This window comes from Scyliorhinus torazame, chromosome 20 (genome assembly GCF_047496885.1).
Source record: "Scyliorhinus torazame isolate Kashiwa2021f chromosome 20, sScyTor2.1, whole genome shotgun sequence".
Classification (NCBI taxonomy): Eukaryota; Metazoa; Chordata; class Chondrichthyes; order Carcharhiniformes; family Scyliorhinidae; genus Scyliorhinus; species Scyliorhinus torazame.
In genome coordinates, this window is record NC_092726.1 from 62478201 (window position 1) to 62495786 (window position 17586).

Consider the following 17586-nt stretch of genomic DNA (forward strand, 5'->3'; position numbering starts at 1 on the left):
TCTCTGGGTGCTTCCACTGCACTCTGGGGTTTAGCTGTCTCTGTAACTGTGACCATTCAGTGATTCAGTTCCAATAGTCTGTGTGTTTCTTTGGGTGGTTCCACTGCACTCTGGGGTGTAGATGTCTCTGTAACTGTGACCATTCAGTGATTCAGTTCCAATTGTCAGTGTGTTTCTCTGGGTGGTTCCACAGCACTCTGGGGTGTAGCTGTCTCTGTAACTGTGACCATTCAGTGATTCAGTTCCAATTGTCAGTGTGTTTCTCTGGGTGATTCTACTGCACTCTGGGGTGTAGCTGCCTCTGTAACTCTGACCATTCTGTGATTCAGTTCCAATTGTCAGTGTGTTTCTCTGGGTGGTTCCACTGCACTCTGGGTTGTAGCTGTCTCAGTAACTGTGACCATTCGGTGATTTAGTTTAAATTGTCAGTGTGTTTCTCTGGTAATGTAGTAGTGTCTCGGGTTTCCTCTCCACCAGAATTTATTGGTGAGGGTCTTCCCAGACGTCCGCGGGTCGACTTCCTGTTCCCACCTTAAACACTAGAATTTTTAAAAAAAAATTTATTTAAAGGAGAAACTTACCTCCCAGAAATCACTTCCGCACTGCCCCCGCAGAAATGGACTAACCTGCTCCGCTCCTGCTGAAATCGACTTGGCCTGCAAGGTAAGCAAGTTGTTAATCTGTACTCACCTCACCACAGACAGCGACCTTTTAAATGGTCCCCTCTGTCTCGCAGCCCCCGCGCTTTTCAAAATTCCCGCGCTGATTCTAAGGTCCCAGCTCTCACTCCCGAACTCAACAGCTGACCTGCAAGGCAAGTAAGTTAATCTGTACTCACCTCACCACAGACAGCAACCTTTTAAATGGTCCCCTCTGTCTCGCAGCCCCCGCGCTTTTCAAAATTCCCGCGCTGATTCTAAGGTCCCAGCTCTCACTCCCGAACTCAACAGCTGACCTGCAAGGCAAGTAAGTTAATCTGTACTCACCTCACCACAGACAGCAACCTTTTAAATGGTCCCCTCTGTCTCGCAGCCCCCGCGCTTTTCAAAATTCCCGCGCTGATTCTAAGGTCCCAGCTCTCACTCCCGAACTCAACAGCTGACCTGCAAGGCAAGTAAGTTAATCTGTACTCACCTCACCACAGACAGCAACCTTTTAAATGGTCCCCTCTGTCTCGCAGCCCCCGCGCTTTTCAAAATTCCCGCGCTGATTCTAAGGTCCCAGCTCTCACTCCCGAACTCAACAGCTGACCTGCAAGGCAAGTAAGTTAATCTGTACTCACCTCACCACAGACAGCAACCTTTTAAATGGTCCCCTCTGTCTCGCAGCCCCCGCGCTTTTCAAAATTCCCGCGCTGATTCTAAGGTCCCAGCTCTCACTCCCGAACTCAACAGCTGACCTGCAAGGCAAGTAAGTTAATCTGTACTCACCTCACCACAGACAGCAACCTTTTAAATGGACTCTGTAACTGTGTCCATTCAGTGATTCAGTTCCAATTGACATTGCGTTACTCTGTGTGGTTCCAGTGCCCTCTGGGGTGTAGCAGCCTTTGTAACTATGACCATTCAGTGATTCAGTTCCAATGGTCAGTGTGTTTCTCTGTGTGATTCCACTGCACTCTGGGGTGTAGCTGCCTCTGTAAATCTGACCATCCTATGATTCAGTTCCAATTGTCAGTATGTTTATCTTGGTGGTTCCACTGCACTCTGGAGTGTAGCTGCCTCTGTAACTGTGACCATTCAATGATTCAGTTCCAATTGTCAGTGTGTTTCTCTGGGTGGTTCCACTGCACCCTGGGATGTAGGTGCCTCTGTAACTGTGACCATTCAGTGATTCAGATCATATTGTCATTGTGTTACTATGGGTGGGTTCGCTGCACTCTGGGGTGTAGATATCATTGTAACTGAGACCATTCAGTGATTTAGTTTCAATTGTCAGAGTGTTTCTCTGGGTGGGTTCACTGCACTCTGGGGTGTAGCTGTCTCTGTAACTGTGACCATCCAGTGATTCAGTTCCAATTGTCAGTGTGTTTCTCTGTGTGGTTCCACTGCACTCTGGGGTGTAGCTGCCTCGGCAACTGTGACTATTCAGTGATTCAGATCATATTGTCAGTGTGTTTCTCTGGCTGGGTTCACTGCACTCTGGGGTGTAGCTGTCATTGTAACTGAGACCATTCAGAAATTCAGTTCCAATTGTCAGCGTTTTCCTTTCGGTGGTTCCACTGCACTCTGCAATGTAGCTGCGTTTGTAACTGTGATCATTCAGTGATTCAGTTCCAATTGTCAGTGTGTTTCTCTGTGTGGTTCCACTGCACTCTGGGGTGTAGTTGTCTCTAACTGTGTCCATTTAGTGATTCAGTTCCAATTGTCAGTGTGTTTCTCTGGTTGGTTCTACTGCCTCTGGGGTGTAGCTGCCTCTGTAACTCTGACCATTCTGTGATTCATATCATATTGTCAGTGTGTTTCTCTGGGTGTGTTCACTGCACTCTGGGGTATAGCTGTCATTGTACCTGGGACCATTCAGTGATTTAGTTTCAATTGTCAGTGTGTTTCTCTGGGTGTGTTCACTGCACTCTAGGGTGTAGCTGTCTGTGTAACTGATACCATTCAGTGATTCAGTTCCAATTGTCAGTGCGTTTCTTTGGGTAGTTCCACTGCACTCTGGGCTGTGGCTGCCTCTATAACTGTGTCCATTCAGTGATTCAGCTCCAATTGACATTGCGTTACTCTGTGTGGTTCCAGTGCCCTCTGGGGTGTAGCAGCCTCTGTAACTGTGACCATTCAGTGATTCAGTTCCAATTGTCAGTGTGTTTCTCTGGGTGGGTTCACTGCACTCTAGGGTGTAGCTGTCTGTGTAACTGATACCATTCAGTGATTCAGTTCCAATTGTCAGTGCGTTTCTTTGGGTAGTTCCACTGCACTCTGGGCTGTGGCTGCCTCTATAACTGTGTCCATTCAGTGATTCAGCTCCAATTGACATTGCGTTACTCTGTGTGGTTCCAGTGCCCTCTGGGGTGTAGCAGCCTCTGTAACTGTGACCATTCAGTGATTCAGTTCCAATTGTCAGTGTGTTTCTCTGTGTGGTTCCACTGCACTCTGGGGTGTAGCTGTCCCTGTAATTGTGACCATTCAGTGATTCAGTACCAATTCTCACTGCATTAGTCTGTGTGGTTCCAGTGCCCTCTGGGGTGTAGCTGCCTCTGTAACTGTGACCATTCAGTGATTCAGTTCCAATTGTCAGTGTGTTCTCTGGGTGCTTCCACTGCACTCTGGGGTGTAGCTGTCTCTGTAACTGTGACCATTCAGTGATCCAGTTACAATTGTCAGTGTGTTTCTCTGGGTGGTTCCATTGCACTCTGGGGTGTAGCTGCCTCTGTAACTGTGAGCATTCAGTGATTCAGTTCCAATTGTCAGTGTGTTTCTCTGGGTGGTTCCACTGCACTCTAGGGTGTAGCTGCCTATGTAACTCTGACCATTCTGTGATTCAGTTCCTATTGTCAGTGTGTTTCTCTTGGTGGTTCCAGTGCACTCTGGGGTGTAGCTGCCTCTGTAACTGTGACCATTCAGTGATTCAGATCATATTGTCAGTTTGTTTCTCTGGCTGTGTTCACTGCACTCTGGGGTGTAGCTGTCATTGTAACTGAGACCATCCAGAAATTCAGTTCCAATTGTCAGTGTGTTTCTCTCGGTGGTTCCACTGCACTCTGGGATGTAGCTGCGTTTGTTCTTGTGACCATTCAGTGATTCAGTTCCAATTGTCAGTGTGTTTCTCTCGGTGGTTCCACTGCGCTCTGGGGTGCATCTGCATCTGTAAATGTGACAATTCAGTTCCAATTGTCAGTGTGTTTCTCTGGGTGGTTCCACAGCACTCTGGGGTGTAGCTGTCTCTGTAACTGTGACCATTCAGTGATTCAGTTCCAATTGTCAGTGTGTTTCTCTGGGTGATTCTACTGCACTCTGGGGTCTAGTTGCCTCTGTACCTGTGACCATTCAGTGATTCAGTTCCAATTGTCAGTGTGTTTCTCTGGGTGTTTCCACTGCACTATGGGGTGTGGCTGCCTCTGTAGAACATAGAACATAGAACAATACAGCGCAGTACAGGCCCTTCGGCCCACGATGTTGCACCGAAACAAAAGCCATCTAACCTACACTATACCATTATCATCCATATGTTTATCCAATAAACATTTAAATGCCCTTAATGTTGGCGAGTTCACTACTGTAGCAGGTAGGGCATTCCACGGCCTCACTACTCTTTGCGTAAAGAACCTACCCCTGACCTCTGTCCTATATCTATTACCCCTCAGTTTAAGGCTATGTCCCCTCGTGCTAGCCATTTCCATCCGCGGGAGAAGGCTCTCACTGTCCACCCTATCTAACCCTCTGATCATTTTGTATGCCTCTATTAAGTCTCCTCTTAACCTTCTTCTCTCTAACGAAAACAACCTCAAGTCCATCAGCCTTTCCTCATAAGATTTTCCCTCCATACCAGGCAACATCCTGGTAAATCTCCTCTGCACCCGTTCCAAAGCCTCCACGTCCTTCCTATAATGCGGTGACCAGAACTGTACGCAATACTCCAAATGCGGCCGTACCAGAGTTCTGTACAGCTGCAACATGACCTCCTGACTCCGGAACTCAATCCCTCTACCAATAAAGGCCAACACTCCATAGGCCTTCTTCACCACCCTATCAACCTGGGTGGCAACTTTCAGGGATCTATGTACATGGACACCTAGATCCCTCTGCTCATCCACACTTTCAAGAACTTTTCCATTAGCCACATATTCCACATTCCTGTTTTTCCTTCCAAAGTGAATCACCTCACACTTCTCTACATTAAACTCCATTTGCCACCTCTCAGCCCAGCACTGCAGCTTATCTATATCCCTCTGAAACCTGCTACTTCCTTCCTCACTATCGACAACACCACCGACTTTAGTATCGTCTGCAAATTTACTCACCTACCCTTCTGCGCCTTCCTCTAGGTCATTGATAAAAATGACAAACAGCAACGGCCCCAGAACAGATCCTTGTGGTACTCCACTTGTGACAGAACTCCATTCTGAACATTTCCCATCAACCACCACCCTCTGTCTTCTTTCAGCTAGCCAATTTCTGATCCACATCTCTAAATCACCCTCAATCCCCAGCCTCCGTATTTTCTGCAATAGCCTACCGTGGGGAACCTTATCAAACGCTTTGCTGAAATCCATATACACCACATCAACTGCTCTACCCTCGTCTACCTGTTCAGTCACCTTCTCAAAGAACTCGATAAGGTTTGTGAGGCATGACCTACCCTTCACAAAGCCATGCTGACTATCCCTGATCATATTATTCCTATCTAGATGATTATAAATCGTGTCTCTTATAATGCCCTCCAAGACTTTACCCACTACAGACGTGAGGCTCACCGGTCTATAGTTGCCGGGGTTGTCTCTGCTCCCCTTTTTGAACAAAGGGACCACATTTGCTATCCTCCAGTCCTCTGGCACTATTCCTGTATCCAATGATGACATAAAAATCAAAGCCAATGGTCCAGCAATCTCTTCCCTGGCCTCCCAGAGAATCCTAGGATAAATCCCATCAGGCCCCGGGGACTTATCTATTTTCAGCCTGTCCAGAATTGCCAACACCTCTTCCCTACTTACCTCAATGCCATCTCATCTATTTACCTGGAGCTCAGCATTCTCCTCCACAACATTATCTTTTTCCTGAGTGAATACTGACGAAAAATATTCATTTAGTATCTCGCCTATCTCTTCAGACTCTACACACAACTTCCCATCCCTGTCGTTGACTGGTCCTACTCTGTCCCTAGTCATTCGCTTATTCCTGACATACCTATAGAAAGCTTTTGGGTTTTCCTTGATCCTTCCTGCCAAATACTTCTCATGTCCCCTCCTTGCTCGTCTTAGCTCTCTCTTTAGATCCTTCCTCGCTACCTTGTAACTATCCATCGCCCCAACTGAAACTTCACACCTCATCTTCACATAGGCCTCCTTCTTCCTCTTAACAAGAGATTCCACTTCTTTGGTAAACCACGGTTCCCTCGCTCGGCACCTTCCTCCCTGCCTGACCGGTACATACTTATCAAGAACACGCAATAGCTGATCCTTGAACAAGCTCCACTTATCCAGTGTGTCCAAAACTTGCAGCCTACTTCTCCACCTTATCCCCCCCAAGTCACGTCTAATGGCATCATAATTTCCCTTCCCCCAGCTATAACTCTTGCCCTGCGGTGTATACTTATCCCTTTCCATCCTTAACGTAAACGTCACCGAATTGTGGTCACTGTCCCAAAAGTGCCTACCTCCAAATCCAACACCTGGCCTGGTTCATTACCCAAAACCAAATCCAATGTGGCCTCACCTCTTGTTGGCCTGTCAACAAACTGTGTCAGGAAACCCTCCTGCACACACTGAACAAAAAACGACCCATCTAATGTACTCGAACTATATCTTTTCCAGTCAATATTTGGAAAGTTAAAGTCTCCCATAATAACTACCCTGTTACTTTCGCTCATATCCAGGATCATCTTCGCCATCCTTTCCTCTACATCCCTAGAACTATTTGGAGGCCTATAGAAAACTCCCAACAGGGTGACCTCTCCTTTCCTGTTTCTAACCTCAGCCCATACTACCTCGGAAGATGAGTCCCCATCTAGCATCCTCTCCGCCACCGTAATACTGCTCTCGACTAGCAGCGCCACACCTCCCCCTCTTTTGCCTCCTTCCCTGAGCTTACTAAAACACCTAAACCCCGGAACCTGCAACATCCATTCCTGTCCCTGCTCTATCCACGTCTCCGAAATGGCCACAACATCGAAGTCCCAGGTACCAACCCATGCTGCCAGTTCCCCTACCTTATTTCGTATACTCCTGGCATTGAAGTAGACACACTTCAAACCACCTACCTGAACACTGGCCCCCTCCTCCGACGTCAAATCTGAGCTCCTGACCTCTATACTCTCATTCTCCCTTACCCTAAAACTACAATCCAGGTTCCCATGCCCCTGCTGCATTAGTTTAAACCCCCCGCAAAGAGCACTAACAAATCTCCCCGCCAGGATATTTGTGCCCCGCAGGTTCAGATGTAGACCATCCTGTCTGTAGAGGTCCCACCTTCCCCAGAAAGCGCCCCAGTTATCCAGAAATCTGAATCCCTCCCGCCTGCACCATCCCTGTAGCCACGTGTTTAATTGCTCTCTCTCCCTATTCCTCATCTCACTATCACGTGGCACGGGCAACAACCCAGAGATAACAACTCTGTTTGTTCTAGTTCTGAGCTTCCATCCTAGCTCCCTGAAAGCCTGCCTGACATCCTTATCCCCTTTCCTACCTATGTCGTTAGTGCCAATGTGGACCACGACTTGGGGCTGCTCCCCCTCCCCCTTAAGGACCCGGAAAACACGATCCGAGACATCACGTACCCTTGCACCTGGGAGGCAACATACCAAACGTGAGTCTCTCACGCTCCCACAAAATCTCCTATCTGTGCCCCTGACTATAGAGTCCCCAATTACTAATGCTCTGCTCCTCTCCCCCCTTCCCTTCTGAGCAACAGGGACAGACTCTGTGCCAGAGGTCTGTACCCCATGGATTACCCCTGGTAAGTCGTCCCCCCCACAAGTATCCAAAGCGGTATACTTGTTTCTCAGGGGAACGACCGCAGGGGATCCCTGCACTGACTGTTTTTTTCCCCGTCCCTCTTACAGTTAGCCATCTATCTCCAATCTTTGGTGTAACTAATTCCCTGAAGCTGCTATCTATGACCCCCTCTGCCTCCCGAATGATCCGAAGTTCTTCCAACTCCAGCTCCAGTTCCCTAACTCGGTCTTGGAGGAGCTGGAGATGGCAGCACTTCCTGCAGGTAAAATCAGCAGGGACACTAACGGCATCCCTCACCTCAAACATCCTGCAGGAGGAACATTGCACTCCCTTCCCTGCCATTCCTCTAACTTTCTACCAAGATCTGGCTAACAACTAAATTTTAAAAAAATTTTATATAAAAAAAAAATAAAGAATAAAAATTATTAAAAACAATAATAAAATATGGTACTTACCTCACACCAAAGGGTTTTATTATTAGGTTAGAGGAGGAAGGCGGGTGGGAGACACTACACGTGTAGTGTCTCGGGTTTCCTCTCCACCAGAATTTATTGGTGAGGGTCTTCCCAGACGTCCGCGGGTCGACTTCCTGTTCCCACCTTAAACACTAGAATTTTTTTAAAAAAATGTATTTAAAGGAGAAACTTACCTCCCAGAAATCACTTCCGCACTGCCCCCGCAGAAATGGACTAACCTGCTCCGCTCCTGCTGAAATCGACTTGGCCTGCAAGGTAAGCAAGTTGTTAATCTGTACTCACCTCACCACAGACAGCGACCTTTTAAATGGTCCCCTCTGTCTCGCAGCCCCCGCGCTTTTCAAAATTCCCGCGCTGATTCTAAGGTCCCAGCTCTCACTCCCGAACTCAACAGCTGACCTGCAAGGCAAGTAAGTTAATCTGTACTCACCTCACCACAGACAGCAACCTTTTAAATGGTCCCCTCTGTCTCGCAGCCCCTGCGCTTTTCAAAATTCCCGCGCTGATTCCAAGGTCCCAGCTCTCACTCCCGAACTCAACAGCTGACCTGCAAGGCAAGTAAGTTAATCTGTACTCACCTCACCACAGACAGCAACCTTTTAAATGGTCCCCTCTGTCTCGCAGCCCCCGCGCTTTTCAAAATTCCCGCGCTGATTCTAAGGTCCCAGCTCTCACTCCCGAACTCAACAGCTGACCTGCAAGGCAAGTAAGTTAATCTGTACTCACCTCACCACAGACAGCAACCTTTTAAATGGTCCCCTCTGTCTCGCAGCCCCCGCGCTTTTCAAAATTCCCGCGCTGATTCTAAGGTCCCAGCTCTCACTCCCGAACTCAACAGCTGACCTGCAAGGCAAGTAAGTTAATCTGTACTCACCTCACCACAGACAGCAACCTTTTAAATGGACTCTGTAACTGTGTCCATTCAGTGATTCAGTTCCAATTGACATTGCGTTACTCTGTGTGGTTCCAGTGCCCTCTGGGGTGTAGCAGCCTTTGTAACTATGACCATTCAGTGATTCAGTTCCAATGGTCAGTGTGTTTCTCTGTGTGATTCCACTGCACTCTGGGGTGTAGCTGCCTCTGTAAATCTGACCATCCTGTGATTCAGTTCCAATTGTCAGTATGTTTATCTTGGTGGTTCCACTGCACTCTGGAGTGTAGCTGCCTCTGTAACTGTGACCATTCAATGATTCAGTTCCAATTGTCAGTGTGTTTCTCTGGGTGGTTCCACTGCATCCTGGGATGTAGGTGCCTCTGTAACTGTGACCATTCAGTGATTCAGATCATATTGTCATTGTGTTACTATGGGTGGGTTCGCTGCACTCTGGGGTGTAGATGTCATTGTAACTGAGACCATTCAGTGATTTCGTTTCAATTGTCAGAGTGTTTCTCTGGGTGGGTTCACTGCACTCTGGGGTGTAGCTGTCTCTGTAACTGTGACCATCCAGTGATTCAGTTCCAATTGTCGTTGTGTTTCTCTGTGTGGTTCCACTGCACTCTGGGGTGTAGCTGCCTCGGCAACTGTGACCATTCAGTGATTCAGATCATATTGTCAGTGTGTTTCTCTGGCTGGGTTCACTGCACTCTGGGGTGTAGCTGTCATTGTAACTGAGACCATTCAGAAATTCAGTTCCAATTGTCAGCGTTTTCCTTTCGGTGGTTCCACTGCACTCTGCAATGTAGCTGCGTTTGTAACTGTGACCATTCAGTGATTCAGTTCCAATTGTCAGTGTGTTTCTCTGTGTGGTTCCACTGCACTCTGGGGTGTAGTTGTCTCTAACTGTGTCCATTTAGTGATTCAGTTCCAATTGTCTGTGTGTTTCTCTGGTTGGTTCTACTGCCTCTGGGGTGTAGCTGCCTCTGTAACTCTGACCATTCTGTGATTCATATCATATTGTCAGTGTGTTTCTCTGGGTGTGTTCACTGCACTCTGGGGTATAGCTGTCATTGTACCTGGGACCATTCAGTGATTTAGTTTCAATTGTCAGTGTGTTTCTCTGGGTGGGTTCACTGCACTCTAGGGTGTAGCTGTCTGTGTAACTGATACCATTCAGTGATTCAGTTCCAATTGTCAGTGCGTTTCTTTGGGTAGTTCCACTGCACTCTGGGCTGTGGCTGCCTCTATAACTGTGTCCATTCAGTGATTCAGCTCCAATTGACATTGCGTTACTCTGTGTGGTTCCAGTGCCCTCTGGGGTGTAGCAGCCTCTGTAACTGTGACCATTCAGTGATTCAGTTCCAATTGTCAGTGTGTTTCTCTGTGTGGTTCCACTGCACTCTGGGGTGTAGCTGTCCCTGTAATTGTGACCATTCAGTGATTCAGTTCCAATTCTCACTGCATTAGTCTGTGTGGTTCCAGTGCCCTCTGGGGTGTAGCTGCCTCTGTAACTGTGACCATTCAGTGATTCAGTTCCAATTGTCAGTGTGTTCTCTGGGTGCTTCCACTACACTCTGGGGTGTAGCTGTCTCTGTAACTGTGACCATTCAGTGATCCAGTTACAATTGTCAGTGTGTTTCTCTGGGTGGTTCCATTGCACTCTGGGGTGTAGCTGCCTCTGTAACTGTGAGCATTCAGTGATTCAGTTCCAATTGTCAGTGTGTTTCTCTGGGTGGTTCCACTGCACTCTAGGGTGTAGCTGCCTATGTAACTCTGACCATTCTGTGATTCAGTTCCTATTGTCAGTGTGTTTCTCTTGGTGGTTCCAGTGCACTCTGGGGTGTAGCTGCCTCTGTAACTGTGACCATTCAGTGATTCAGATCATATTGTCAGTTTGTTTCTCTGGCTGTGTTCACTGCACTCTGGGGTGTAGCTGTCATTGTAACTGAGACCATCCAGAAATTCAGTTCCAATTGTCAGTGTGTTTCTCTCGGTGGTTCCACTGCACTCTGGGATGTAGCTGCGTTTGTTCCTGTGACCATTCAGTGATTCAGTTCCAATTGTCAGTGTGTTTCTCTCGGTGGTTCCAATGCGCTCTGGGGTGCATCTGCATCTGTAAATGTGACAATTCAGTTCCAATTGACAGTGTGTTTCTCTGGGTGGTTCCACGGCACTCTGGGGTGTAGCTGTCTCTATAACTGTGACCATTCAGTGATTCAGTTCCAATTGTCAGAGTGTTCTCTGGGTGCTTCCAGTGCACTCTGGGGTGTAGCTGTCTCTGTAACTGTGACCATTCAGTGATTCAGTTCCAATTGTCAGTGTGTTCTCTGGGTGGTCTCACTGTACTCTGGGGTGTAGCTGTCTCTGTAACTGTGAGCATTCAGTGATTCAGTTCCAATTGTCAGTGTGTTTCTCTGGGTGGTTCCACTGCACTCTAGGGTGTAGCTGCCTATGTAACTCTGAACATTCTGAGATTCAGTTCCTATTGTCAGTGTGTTTCTCTGGGTGGTTCCACAGCACTCTGGGGTGTAGCTGTCTCTGTAACTGTGACCATTCAGTGATTCAGTTCCAATTGTCAGTGTGTTTCTCTGGGTGGTTCTACTGCACTCTGGGGTGTAGCTGCCTCTGTAACTATGACCATTCAGTGATTCAGTTCCAATGGTCAGTGTGTTTCTCTGTGTGGTTCCACTGCACTCTGGGGTGTAGCTGCCTCTGTAAATCTGACCATCCTGTGATTCAGTTCCAATTGACATTGCGTTACTCTGTGTGGTTCCAGTGCCCTCTGGGGTGTAGCAGCCTTTGTAACTATGACCATTCAGTGATTCAGTTCCAATGGTCAGTGTGTTTCTCTGTGTGGTTCCACTGCACTCTGGGGTGTAGCTGCCTCTGTAAATCTGACCATCCTGTGATTCAGTTCCAATTGTCAGTGTGTTTCTCTTGGTGGTTCCACTGCACTCTGGAGTGTAGCTGCCTCTGTAACTGTGACCATTCAATGATTCAGTTCCAATTGTCAGTGTGTTTCTCTGGGTGGTTCCACTGCACCCTGGGATGTAGCTGCCTCTGTAACTGTGACCATTCAGTGATTCAGATCATATTGTCATTGTGTTTCTCTGGGTGGGTTCACTGCACTCTGGGGTGTAGCTGTCTCTGTAACTGTGACCATCCAGTGATTCAGTTCCAATTGTCAGTGTGTTTCTCTGTGTGGTTCCACTGCACTCTGGGGTGTAGCTGCGTTTGTAACTGTGACCATTCAGTGATTCAGATCATATTGTCAGTGTGTTTCTCTGGCTGGGTTCACTGCACTCTGGGGTGCAGCTGTCATTGTAACTGAGACCATTCAGAAATTCAGTTCCAATTGTCAGTGTTTTCCTCTCGGTGGTTCCACTGCACTCTGGGAAGTAGCTGCGTTTGTAACTGTGAGTATTCAGTGATTCAGTTCCAATTGTCAGTGTGTTTCTCTGTGTGGTTCCACTGCACTCTGGGGTGTAGCTGTCTCTAACTGTGTCCATTTAGTGATTCAGTTCCAATTGACTGTGTGTTTCTCTGGTTGGTTCTACTGCCTCTGGGGTGTAGCTGTCTCTGTAACTCTGACCATTCTGTGATTCATATCATATTGTCAGTGTGTTTCTCTGGGTGGGTTCACTGCACTCTGGGGTGTAGCTGTCATTGTAACTGAGACCATTCAGAAATTCAGTTCCAATTGTCAGTGTGTTTCTCTCGGTGGTTCCACTGCACTCTGGGATGTAGCTGCGTTTGTAACTGTGACCATTCAGTGATTCAGTTCCAATTGTCAGTGTGTTTCTCTCGGTGGTTCCACTGCACTCTGGGGTTTAGCTGCCTCTGTAACTGTGACCATTCAGTTCCAATTGTCAGTGTGTTTCTCTGGGTGGCTCCACTGCGCTCTGGGATGTACCTGCCTCTAAATGTGACCATTCAGTGATTCGGTTCCAATTGACAGTGTGTTTCTCTGGGTGGTTCCACGGCACTCTGGGGTGTAGCTGTCTCTGTAACTGTGACCATTCAGTGATTCAGTTCCAATTGTCAGTGAGTTTCTCTGGGTGGTTCCACTGCATTCTGGGGTTCAGTTGTCTCTGTAACTGTGAGCATTCAGTGATTCAGTTCCAATTGTCAGTGTGTTTCTCTGGGTGGTTCTACTGCACTCTGGGGTGTAGCTGCCTCTGTAACTCTGACCATTCTGTGATTCAGTTCCAAGTGTCAGTGTGTTTCTCTGGGTGGTTCCACTGCACTCTGGGGTGTAGCTGTCTCAGTAACTGTGACCATTCAGTGATTCAGTTCAAATTGTCAGTGTTTTTCTCTGGTTGGTTACACTGCACTCTGGGGTCAAGTTGCCTCTGTACCTGTGACCATTCAGTGATTCAGTTCCAATTGTCAGTGTGTTTCTCTGGGTGTTTCCACTGCACTATGGGGTGTGGCTGCCTCTGTAACTGTGTCCATTCAGTGATTCAGTTCCAATTGACATTGCGTTACTCTGTGTGGTTCCAGTGCCCTCTGGGGTGTAGCAGCCTTTGTAACTATGACAATTCAGTGATTCAGTTCCAATGGTCAGTGCGTTTCTCTGTGTGGTTCCATTGCACTCTGGGGTGTAGCTGCCTCTGTAAATCTGACCATCCTGTGATTTAGTTCCAATTGTCAGTGTGTTTCTCTTGGTGGTTCCACTGCACTCTGGAGTGTAGCTGCCTCTGTAACGGTGACCATTCAATGATTCAGTTCCAATTGTCAGTGTGTTTCTCTGGGTGGGTTCACTGCACTCTAGGGTATAGCTGTCATTGTACCTGTGACCATTCAGTGATTTAGTTTCAATTGTCAGTGTGTTTCTCTGGGTGGGTTCACTGCACTCTTGGGTGTAGCTGTCTGTGTAACTGATACCATTCAGTGATTCAGTTCCAAGTGTCAGTGTGTTTCTCTATATGGTTCCACTGCACTCTGGGGTGTAGCTGTCTCTATCTGTGACCATTCAGTGATTCAGTTCCAATTGTCAGTGCGTTTCTTTGGGTGGTTCCACTGCACTCTGGGCTGTGGCTGCCTCTATAACTGTGTCCATTCAGTGATTCAGCTCCAATTGACATTGCGTTACTCTATGTGGTTCCAGTGCCCTCTGGGGTGTAGCAGCCTCTGTAAGTGTGACCATTCAGTGATTCAGTTCCAATTGTCAGTGTGTTTCTCTGGGTGGGTTCACTGCACTCTTGGGTGTAGCTGTCTCTGTAACTGTGACCATTCAGTGATTCAGTTCCAATTGTCAATGTGTTTTTCTGGGTGTTTCTACTGCACTCTGGGTTGTAGCTGTCTCAGTAACTGTGACCATTCAGTGATTCAGTCCAAATTGTCAGTGTGTTTCTCTGGTTGGTTCCACTGCACTCTGGTGTGTAGCTGTCTCTGTAACTGAGACCATTCAGTGATTCAGTTTCAATTGTCAGTGTGTTTCTCTGGGTGGGTTCACTGCACTCTGGGTGTAGCTGCCTCTGTAACTGTGACCATTCAGTGATTCAGTTCCAATTGTCAGTGTGTTTCTCTGGGTGGTTCCACTGCACTAGGGGTGTAGCTGTCTCTGTAACAGTGACCATTCAGTATATTCAGTTCCAATTGTCAGTGTGTTTCTCTGGGTGGTTCCACAGTACTCTGGGGTGTAGCTGCCTCTGTAACTATGACCATTCAGTGATTCAGTTCCAATTGGCAATGTGTTTCTCTGGGTGGTTCCACTGCACTCTGGGGTGTAGCTATCTCTGTAACTGAGACCATTCGGTGATTCAGTTCCAATATTCAGTGTGTTATTCTGTGTGGATCCACTGCACTCTGGGGTATAGCTGCCTCTCTAACTCTGACCATTCAGTGATTCAGTTCCAATTGTCAGTGTGTTTCTCTCGTTGATAACACTGCAATCTGGTGTGTAGCTGTCTCTGTAACTGTGACAATTCAGTGATTCAGTTCCAATAGTCAGTGTGTTTCTTTGGGTGTTTCCAGGGCACTCTGAGGTGTAGCTGTCTCTGTAACTGTGACAATTCAGTGATTCAGTTCCAATAGTCAATGTGTTTCTCTGGTTGGTTTCACTGCACTCTGGGGTGTAGTTGGCTCTGTAACTGAGATCATTCAGTGATTCAGTTCCAATTGTCAGTGTGTTTCTCTGGGTGGTTTCACTGCACTCTGGGGTGTAGTTGACTCTGTAACTGAGACCATTCAGTGATGCAGTTCCAATTGTCAGTGCGTTTCTTTGGGTGGTTCCACTGCACTCTGGGCTGTGGCTGCCTCTATAACTGTGTCCACTCAGTGATTCAGCTCCAATTGACATTGCGTTACTCTGTGTGGTTCCAGTGCCCTCTGGGGTGTAGCAGCCTCTGTAACTGTGACCATTCAGTGATTCTGTTCCAATTCTCACTGCATTAGTCTGTGTGGTTCCAGTGCCCTCTGGGGTGTAGCAGCTTCTGTAACTGAGACCGTTCAGTGATTCAGTTCCAATTGTCAGTGTGTTTCTCTGTGTGGTTCCACTGCACTCTGGGGTGTAGCTGCCTCGGTAACTGTGACCATTCGGTGATTCAGATCATATTGTCAGTTTGTTTCTCTGGCTGGGTTCACTGCACTCTGGGGTGTAGCTGTCATTGTAACTGAGACCATTCAGAAATTCAGTTCCAATTGTCAGTGTGTTTCTCTCGGTGGTTGCACTGCACTCTGGGATGTAGCTGCGTTTGTAACTGTGACCATTCAGTGATTCAGTTCCAATTGTCAGTGTGTTTCTCTCGGTGGTTCCACTGCGCTCTGTTGTGCATCTGCATCTGTAAATGTGACCATTCAGTTCCAATTGTCAGTGTGTTTCTCTGGGTGGCTCCACTGCGCTCTGGGATGTACATGCCTCTAAATGTGACCATTCAGTGATTAAGTTCCAATTGACAGTGTGTTTCTCTGGGTGGTTCCACGGCACTCTGGGGTGTAGCTGTCTCTGTAACTGTGACCATTCAGTGATTCAGTTCCAATTGACAGTGAGTTTCTCTGGGTGGTTCCACTGCACTCTGGGGTGTAGCTGTCTCTGTAACTGTGACCATTCAGTGCTTCAGTTCCAATTGTCAGTGTGTTCTCTGGGTGCTTCCACTGCACTCTGGGGTTTAGCTGTCTCTGTAACTGTGACCATTCAGTGATTCAGTTCCAATTGTCAGTGTGTTCTCTGGGTGGTCTCACTGTACTCTGGGGTGTACCTGTCTCTGTAACTGTGAGCATTCAGTGATTCAGTTCCAATTGTCAGTGTGTTTCTCTGGGTGGTTCCACTGCACTCTAGGGTGTAGCTGCCTATGTAACTCTGACCATTCTGTGATTCAGTTCCTATTGTCAGTGTGTTTCTCTGTGTGGTTCCACTGTACTCTGGGGTGTAGCTGCCTGTCCAACTGTGACCATTCAGTGATTCAGTTCATATTCTCAGTGTGTTACTCTGGGTGGTTCCACTGCACGCTGGGGTGAAGCTGCCTCTGTAACTCTGACCATTCAGTGATTCAGTTTCAATTGTCAGTGTGTTTCTCTGGGTAGTTGCACTGCACTCTGGGGTGTAGCTGTCCCTGTAACTGTGACCATTCAGTGATTCAGTTCCAATTGTCAGTGTGTTTCTCTGTGTGGTCCCACTGCACTCTGGGGTGTAGCTGCGTCGGTAACTGTGACCATTGAGTGATTCAGATCATATTGTCAGTTTGTTTCTCTGGCTGGGTTCACTGCACTCTGGGGTGTAGCTGTCATTGTAACTGAGACCATTCAGAAATTCAGTTCCAATTGTCAGTGTGTTTCTCTCGGTGGTTCCACTGCTATCTGGGATGTAGCTGCGTTTGTTACTGTGACCGTTCAGTGATTCTGTTCCAATTGTCAGTGTGTTTCTCTCGGTGGTTCCACTGCGCACTGGGATGTAGCTGCATCTGTAAATGTGACAATTCAGTTCCAATTGTCAGTGTGTTTCTCTGGGTGGCTCCAATGCGCTCTGGGATGTACCTGCCTCTAATTGTGACCATTCAGTGATTCAGTTCCAATTGACAGTGTGTTCCTCTGGGTGGTTCCACGGCACTCTGGGGTGTAGCTGTCTCTGTAACTGTGACCATTCAGTGATTCAGTTCCAATTGTCAGTGTGTTCTCTGGGTGCTTCCACTGCACTCGGGGGTTTAGGTGTCTCTGTAACTGTGACCATTCAGTGATTCAGTTCCAATTGTCAGTGTGTTCTCTGGGTGGTCTCACTGTACTCTGTGGTGTAGCTGTCTCTGTAACTGTGAGCATTCAGTGATTCAGTTCCAATTGTCAGTGTGTTTCTCTGGGTGATTCCACTGCACTCTGGGGTGTAGCTGCCTCTGTAACTGTGACCATTCAGTGATTCAGTTCCAGTTGTCAGTGTGTTTCTCTGGGTGGTTCCACTGCACTCTGGGATGTAGCTGCCTCTGTAACTCTGACCATTCAGTGATTCAGTTCCAATTGTCAGTGTGTTTCTCTGAGTGGTTCCACTGCACTCTGGGATGTAGCTGCGTTTGTAACTGTGACCATTTTGTGATTCAGTTCAATTGTCAGTGTTTTTCTCTGGGTGAGTCCACTGCACTCTGGGATGTAGCTGCGTTTGTTACTGTGACCATTCAGTGATTCAGTTCCAA